The sequence below is a fragment of the Balaenoptera borealis genome, assembly GCF_965194805.1.
Source record: "Balaenoptera borealis genome assembly, chromosome: 1".
Classification (NCBI taxonomy): Eukaryota; Metazoa; Chordata; class Mammalia; order Artiodactyla; family Balaenopteridae; genus Balaenoptera; species Balaenoptera borealis.
The window spans coordinates 80,795,300-80,804,006 of record NC_138860.1 but is presented as its reverse complement, the minus strand read 5'-3'; positions in this window follow the sequence as shown (position 1 = coordinate 80,804,006).

Genomic DNA, 8,707 nt, shown 5'->3' with positions numbered 1-8,707 from the left:
GCGCAGGCTCAGTAATTGCGGCTCACGGGCCCGGTTGCTCCGCGGCACGTGGGATCTTCCCAGACCAGGGCTCGAACCCGTGTCGCCTGCATTGGCAGGCGGATTCTCAACCACTGCGCCACCAGGGAAGCCCCCTTTAAGTATCTTTTAAGCCATAATACTTCCTCCTTCATTTTATCTATACCATCTTGTTTGTTTATGTAACTGGGTCTTTTTCCTGTCAGGTTTCCCACAGTCTTGATTTGGCTGAGTGTATCCTCAAAGTGTCATTTAATATATTCCTCCATCTCCTGTAATTATATTTACAAGTTTGATTAAATTAACACTCACTTTTTTTCCCCCCAGTAATATTTAATAAGTGATACTGTATACTTCCTCCTTCATCACATCAGGAGGCACATGGTGTCTGATTATTGGGCTAAAATAGTGATGCTAAGATTGATCAGTGAATTCAGATAGTGTAAGTCTGATCCACCCATTATAAAGTTTTTCACTGTATTAGTTTCCTATGACTGCTGTAACAAACTGCCACAAACTTGGTGGCTTAAGACAACAGAAATTTATTCTTTTACAGCTCTGGAGGCCAGAAGTCCAAACTCAAGGTGTCGGCAGTGTCACACTCCCTCTGGAGACTCTGAGGAGAATTGTTTCTTGCCTCTTATAACTTCTGGTGGCTGGTGGTGTTCTTGGGCTCCGCTGGCTGCATCACTGCAATCTCCGCCTCCTCCTTTTCATGCGCCTGTGTCTTTTCTTCCATCTCTCATAAGGACACTTGTCACTGGGTTTGCCTCACCTGGCTAATCCAGGATGATCTCATCTCAAAACCATTAACTGAATTCCAGGAATGAATTCATGTAATAAATGACATCCACAAAGACCCTTTTCCAAGCAAGTTAACATTTGCAGATTTCAGGGATTAGGACATGGATATATCTGTGGCCATCTGTCAACTCACTACACTCATCAACTTTTTAATCTAATGGCTACTGATGATCACTGTCTAGATACATTATTTCGTTAGAAGTGCAAAATGGAGACGTTCTAATTTTCTCATTTCTCCTTCATTTATTAGCTGTGAATTGTCTATGAGGAAAAATTTCTCTTTATCCACTATTTTGTTACCCTGACATATAACCCATTTGGGAAGGTAGGATTAATGTTTGATTCTCTTCCATTTGTCTTAGATAGGTGCTATGGAGTGAATGTTTGTGTCCCACCACTCCTCAAAATTCATACGTTAAAACCTTAATCCCTAATGTGCTGGTATTTGGAGGTGGGGTCTTTGGGAGGTAATGAGGTCACAAGGGTGGAGCCCTCATGATGAGATTAGTGCCCTTATAAGAAGAGACTTGGGAGAGCTTACTTCCTCTCTCTGCTCTCCACCATGTGAGAATACAATGAGAAGACAGTCATCTGAGAACCAGGAAGTGGGCCCTCACCGGACACCAGATCTGCTGGCCTCCAGTACTGTGAGAAATAAATGTTGTTTAAGTCACCCTGACTATGGTAATTTGTTATAGCAGCCTAAAATGACTAAGACAACAGGGTTCCCTAAAAGCAGATGTGAGTCAAGACTTTGAGTGCAAGGAGTTTATCTGGGAGGTCATGCTAAGGAGCACTGGTATAGAAGTGGAGAAGTGAGACAGGAAAGGGGAGGAAGCTAATGAAAGGTTGTGATAGAGCAGGTGGAGCAACTGGGGCTCAATCCTGCTGGGGAATTCTGGAAGGCAGTGTAGAACCTGTCTCAGGAAATCCCACCTGAGGGGCAAAGAAACTAAAGTATTATTGGTCAACTTCCTGTCTGAAAGTTGAGGGCTGCCTCTGGAAGCATTAACCCTCTACCATTCCTGGCTAGCCCTGAGCACAAACATGCTCCCACAGCCAGAAAAAAAACGTTCCCAGGCAGAGTCACAGATGTTCTCCCAGAAGCCTTCCCCTTGCAGAGGTGAATGCAAAGGATAGGGGTCACAGCTATGCTAAACCCTTTGCACTGCTCATCCACTTGTGCCTCCATGATAAGATCACTTTGTCCCCTCACCGATTCTTCAAGGTCATGGCTGATCGCAATTTCTAATTCATTAAAAAGAAAGTTTTGGGAATTCCCTGGCCGTCCAGTGGTTAGGACTCCGCGCTTTCACTGCCTAGGGCCCGGGTTCAATTCCTGGTCAGGGAACTAAGATCCCACAAGCCCCATGGTGCAGCCAAAAAAAAGAAAAAAGTGTCTTATTACAAGAAGGTTAGTGGGACAAACAGTTGCTGCAGTTGGTTCCAAGGCCGTAATCAATATTCAACATCTCCCTCCTCTACAATTCATTCTGTTGGTCTATGAGTCTTTCACAATGGAAAAACCCTGACCTTCATCCCTGAAGGCCTCAGCCTTTCATTACCATGCCCTTAACAGGCCAACCTTGCAGTAACTGCCTGTTCATGATTACCACTGGACATGGGATAATCAAGATCAAACAACTTGGCCGGTATAATTCTTTTCTTTGTTTACTGGTCAGTTGGCATGAGGTGCCCAAAATGACCCGGAAGTTGCTATAGCCTTAGGTTTAGTGATACCCTTACTGTGACACCTGGTAGATGCATCTCCCACTCCAGGAACTATGGCTTCTAATCCTGCAGAGCCTGAATTTATAGGTACAGGAAGCACAAATTCCCGAAGTGGGCCACTGGTGAGAGGGGTATTGCTTCTTTCATATCCTGGTTCCTGTACCCATGATTTTTACCCATGGGATACAGCACCATGGAATGGCCATTGGTTCAAAATATATATATATACTGTGTTTTGAAGGCCAGTACCCCAATCCTAGAGGATGTTTTCCCCAAGCTGGTATTTAGATGTGGTGTAAAGAGGCCATACTAACATACTATCAGGTTGGCAGTTTCAAGGAGATATGGTGCATTGTAGGCCCAATGGATCCTGTGGTCATGTGCCCACTGTCACATTTCCTTCACTATAAAGTTGATCTCCTTGGTTAGAGGTGATACTATATGGGATCTCATAAGGATAAACCATTTCCTTTATGTCCTTGGATATAGATATTAGTGATGGCCAAAGCACTTGGGCAGGAAAGGCAAATCCATATCCAGAATATGCATTAATCCCAGTAAGGAGTTACTGCTCCCTCCCTCCAAATTGAAGGAGGTACATTGTAATCAACAGGCTTCCCAGTGGCTGGTTGATCTCTTTGAGGGATGGTACCATGTGGAGGCTTTAACATCTGTCTCTGCTGTTGACAGGCCGAACATCCAGCATTGGCAGTAGCTAGATCAGCCTTGGTGAGAGGGAATCCATGCTGGTGAGCCCTTATATAGTCTCCATATTCACTGCCACAACTACTCCATTCATGGGCACATTGTGCAAGCCCTGGCATGGCGGAGGACAAAGGCTGGCTGTTATCCACTGGAGTCCTTCTGTTCCCCTAGCTGTTCAATGTCTCCTCTGCAGTGAATGCTCTTAAACAGTACTGCCATCAGACACAATGTCCACTCCTGTAAGTCCATCCATATAGCTCTTCCCTAGACTTCTTATCTCCAACCTTCCAGTTTTGCCCTTTCTGGCCTGACCAACCAACTAAGCCATTCACCACTGCTCAAGAGTCCATGTATATACTTCCTTCAAGTCACCTCTCTCACTGCAAAGTAGATGACCTGTGTACTGCTTGAAACATCCTCCTGGGAGGATCTTCCCTCACCACTGTCTTTCAGGGCCATCCCTGTGGGGGCTGCACTGTGGTAACAGCCCATGTTTAGCTCACATCAATATGTCACAGTGGGCTTCCCTGGTGGCGCAGTGGTTAAGAATCTGCCTGCCAATGCAGGGGACACGGGTTCGAGCCCTCATCTGGGAAGATCCCACATGCCGCGGAGCGACTAAGCCCGTGAGCCACAACTACTGAGCCTGCGCGTCTGGAGCCTGTGCTCCGCAACGGGAGAGGCCGTGACGGTGAGAGGCCCGCACACCGCGATGAAGAGTGGCCCCCACTCGCTGCAACTGGAGAAAGCCCTCGCACAGAAACAAAGACCCAACACAGCCAAAAATAAATATAAATAAATAAATAAATTTCTAAAAAAAAAAAAAAAAAGGTCGCAGTGATTCATCTATGGACCAGGGGTGGGCTTTGTCCTCCTCTGAATCCTAATCACAGACAAGCCCCACGGGCTACAGGGTGAGCTGAGAGAGAGGCAAGGGTGCAGCAGAGATAGGTAATGTGGGAATCTGGGCCTCCTGCTCATGTAGTTTACTCATGCCTCTGTATGTATTCACACCCAGTCGCAAATGTACCATTGTGGATTGCCACTGTGCTCACCCACGTGTGCTCATGACTTAGCAGGTCTGAAAATTCCCGGATCTTGAGAGGAAAGGGAAACAGGGAAGGGAAGGAATCCAATAAATAATTAAGTAAATAATCCAAATAATTGGGCAGGTGATGGCTATGGGCAGCTGGAGCTCAAAGCTGCTGGGAGCTCTGAGAGAAACTTGCCTCAGAGTGTTCCCTCCTGAGAGGCGAGGGGCTGGGGTTTTAGTCTTTCAACTCCCCTTCTGTCACTGATTGAGGGCCGTTTCCGGGGCATTCTGACTTGCCATGCACTGAGGCCAAGTGTGCCTCCACATCAGAAACTAATCCTCAGGAGGTCAGCAGCCTTTGGCTTATCAAGGGACAGGGACACCAACAGGACCTGCTATATACCCCATTCGTTTTCAAAATTGTGAGTTGATGTGCTATCAACGTCCAGAGGTGACCATTGATCTTATTTTTTAGTATCATTATGAAATCATGGACTTTTTATCCATTTGACATGTTTCAATCTCTTCCAGTCATTATTCATCTTAATGCTGATGTTGTTTCATCTTTGGCCAGTGGGAGTCTTCTCAAGTTGGCTACTGGGTCCTTTTGACATGAACCCGACCTAAGTCTCATAACTTCCTTATTCTCAAGTATGACAAACTATCCTGCCCCAGACCTGGAATCTCTCCAAAGAGTTCCATTTAGTGAAAAGTACTATTTAGAGACCTCAATCTGGATACAAGTGGTAGTCACTGTTATTGGTTTGTCATTGCTTCTAAGCCTTTTCAGGAGACAGAAGATAAATATGCAAATCATGAGCTCATGCTGCTACTTCCAATGCAGATTTAAGATTAGCAGTTTTTGCTTAACTTTCCTTTTCTTACACTGAAAATCTTAGTTCCTAACACCATTACTATAATTACTTATTTGCTTTATCACCATAAATAGCCCTTTTCAAAATAATAATGCCAGCAGTAACATATCTCCATGGTTCTTTTTGTTCTATAGTCAAAATGCTGAGTTTTATAATCACTTGAAAGAAAATTCTTCTATGTGGCTTTGCCTCCAACTTCATATATAATTAGGTGCATGAGTTTCATTTTGTTTTAAAATTTTAGGGATTGCATCACTTTTCCTCTGTTTAAATTAATCTAAAATTAATTCCTTCCAGTTTAATTTTTTGTTTTAATTATATTCTTCCAACATCAAAACCATAAAATAAAGTGTTATTACCATTTTACAGGTGAAGAAACTGAGACTCAGAGAGCACCTGCCCCAGCATCACAGAAAAGTGAGCGGTCTTTCCCCATCAAGGGGCGGGAGAAGGGCTGCAGGGAGTCTGCAGATGGGACAGACTTTTTCTCAAGAGGTAGATTTGGATGTACTCAGGGTTGAGCCTTCCGGTTCCTTCAGCTGTTCTTTGTGGAACAGGCTGGTGGTCTTCTCTGAACACATGAGTTTGCAGCCCTCAAAGCGAGGGTCTGTCAGGTCAGGGGGGACAGTTGGCTCCTGCTCATGCAGCAGGGGCTCTCCCACAATGTTGGTCAGTCTGTAGGTCCCCCCACTGTCCCTCCACCACCCTACTCCCCTCCCATCCCCAGCCCATGGTCAGCTGCAGGAGTCCTCAGAGCTACACCCAGCCATTCCTGGGCCCTCCCTCCCCTGGGCTGGGGTCCCAAGCTTCCTGGCCCCTTTCAGAAGCTATCAAAGCCCCTATTCTCCAAACACAGCTGTGCCAGCCTTCAGCACCATGTCCATCCCCCCTCTTCAGCCCCACTCTCACGTCCCCATGGCATAGGATCCAGGTGCCTGTGTGATGTGCATGGCCTCAGAGAGCAATCAAGCTGCTTGGGCCCCCACCCCCAAGTCTGGGAAAGTGGAGGCAGGTGTTCAAGAAGCTGGAAAGACAGGCTCTCCCAGTGGCCACTGTGATTGGGAGTCCAGTGGGGGAGGTGGGTTGGGATGCTAGAACTTGGAGGGTTGATTCTGCTTCCTGAACTTGGGTCATGACCTCAGCTTTGTCTTGGATGGAGGATATTGGGGGTGGGCAGTGGGTAGGAGATTGTTCTCATCTGGAGAGACTGGAAAATTCTCCAGGGCCCAGGAGGCTGGGAGACAGCCAGCTGGGTTGCACATGGAAGGGGGAGGAGAGCTAGACCCACCTCCTTCCTTCTCTCTTCTCTCCACCTTCCCCATTTTCTCTCCCCTGAGAGAGACAGCTGTGGGCCCTGGCAAGAACCCGGGCCTGGGAGTCAGGAGACCTGGTTTTTGGTCATGTCAGTTACATGCCATGTGACCCTAGACGGTCACTTCACCACTTGGGTCTCAGTTTCCTCATCCAGAAGATACCTAAGGTTACCTGAGACATTCTCCTCCTGTTACTGGGGCAGGAAGTTCTACTTAAAATCTGACTTTCATTCTTCCTGCTTCCATTGATCCTGTTTGCCTTCAGCCAGTCCCTGAGGATCCCTTTCTGAATCCTAGAGGGGAAGATCTTAGATCTCATCTCTTCTCAAAAAGAGGATAGAAATGGGGAGTGGGGGAGATTGTCACATGGCCATGGGTCAAGATGCAAGTAAAGAAAGTCCCTGATCAGAAATTGGCAGATCAAGTGCAGGTTAGACTTCAGTATGAATTTTCACAGCTGGAAATACTGGAAAGTCTTGGGAAGGTGCTCATTTCCTCCCCTGGGAAATCCTTGGGAAAGGACTCCTCTCTCAAATAATGAGCACTCTATCCCATTCACAGGGGAGTGGCCCACTGACCTCCTGGCCAAGAGATCTGGTGCAGATTAGGGTGTGTGTGTATGACTACTAAAGGAAAAGAATTAGATTTTGTTGCTGTACACCTGAAACTAACACAATATTGTAAATCAACTTTACTTCAATTAAAAAAAAAAGAAAATAAAAAATAATTAGATTTGGCTGAGCCTAAGCCATGGGCCACGTGCCTCCCTTACCCAGCCCAAGTGCAGTACGTGTTACCCAGTGCAGCAGATACTCTTCAGCCTGTTGTACAGAAGAAACCGTTCCAGAGAAACAAAGACCTTCCCAAGGTTTCGCCACTGCAAATGGCAGGACAGGAGTTTGACCTCAGTGCGCATGACTCCAGAGTCCTGTTCTCATCAAGATCTTCACAGCAGCAGTTCACTGTTCTCTCACCAGGTCTGGTTTCCCACCAGGGGTCTGCCTCTTGGAACAGACTGTCTGGTACCAGCCCTTGTCCAGACGCAGGTGCTGCTGGAGGATGGATTCCTCCAGGGCACCAAAATGTGTGCCCACATTTCTAGTCACACGGGTAGGTGGTGAGGAAAGTCACTTTCTCTGTCTTTTCTGGTCACAGCCAGGTTTCCCTGAAGCAAGAATTGTGGTTACGTGTGAGCCACCGCTGGGATTGAATTTCAGCCACTCAGTTGCATGGCTCTGCCTGGCTGGGCTCAAGCCCCATCGAGCCCATGTAGAGACAAGCCTAAGAGGGGGTTAGGCTGGATGCAGGTGCCGATGCTGAGACTGTCTCTCAGCTCGGGGATGCAAGGTCTGAGGAAAGCAAAGGGAGGTCCTAGGTCTGCCCAGGCGTTGCCTAGATCTGTCCCCAGAGGCATTCTCAGATCCCTCACCCCCACTAAGGAACGTGGGACAACATTCCCAAGGCCTAAAATAGTGCCTGATCCATAGCAGACATTCAGTTAGTATTTGTTTAATGAAATGAATAAACTGAGGTCTCTTTCTCCCCAGACTCCTCAGACATCTTGTTCTGTCCCCTTCAGTCTTGCATCCCTGCCTGGGGCATGTCTCTTACTGAGGGACTTTACCACCCACGTCCCCCAGGTCTTCTTGTCCCGTCTCTCCAATAGATGGGTCTGTGTGGAGGGGCCAGAATTCTACCTTTAGGTCCTCAAGGATTTGGGGAGGAGGGTTTTTGTTTGGGGGGGGAGGCTTGGTTTGTTTTGTGTGTGTGTGTGTGAGCTTCTCGAGTCCTTCGGAACCAAGTTCACAGCACTGTGAGTGGAAGCCCAGGCAGTGGAAGCCTAGGCAGTGGTGAGTGGGGCAGTTGGGGCATCCACTAGAGGGCAGTCCAGAATTTCCATACAAGACGGACTTGGGTGAGTCTAGATGGATGGACATGGACCTGCCTTGAGGCTGCATTTGCATTGCAGGCACCCCACTTTACTTGGTATACTTCGGAGGTGCTGTTGGAGATTGTGTATATCAAAGCCCCTGACAAGCTATCCTTGATGCCATCACTGGTATCCAGGGGAGAGAATCCAGGAGTCTGGCTGTCCTGCCCACAGTCTGTGCCATGGCCTTTGCCTGGAATCCCAGGAGGGAGGAGGGAGAGGGAAAGAGAGCCTGGGAAAGAAGAGGCAAGCAGAGGCCCTGGAACTGTGGAGGGGGGTGTCATTGGTATTCTGGGCT